Below are 281 nucleotides of genomic sequence, written 5' to 3' on the forward strand. Positions count from 1 at the left end.
GTATCATAAACCTATTAAAAAACATCGAAGCTTTTTATGTATCTTACAACAATGCTATTAATATGTTTCTAAGAAATAGAGGGGGACTGTCAGCTTATTTACCTTAGTTGTGCGTGATGCGTTGGGAAGCTTTATTGGAAACGGTCTTGCGTATCTTGATGTTCTTTTGGGCTGCCCAAGATCAACAAAAAAACTATTATATCATAACAAGTATCACTACTATAGGAATAACTGTATTAATTTGTGTTTGAGTTTAGTATGAATGTTATGTTGGGGAAGAA

This window comes from Penaeus monodon, chromosome 15 (assembly GCF_015228065.2).
Source record: "Penaeus monodon isolate SGIC_2016 chromosome 15, NSTDA_Pmon_1, whole genome shotgun sequence".
Taxonomy (NCBI): Eukaryota; Metazoa; Arthropoda; class Malacostraca; order Decapoda; family Penaeidae; genus Penaeus; species Penaeus monodon.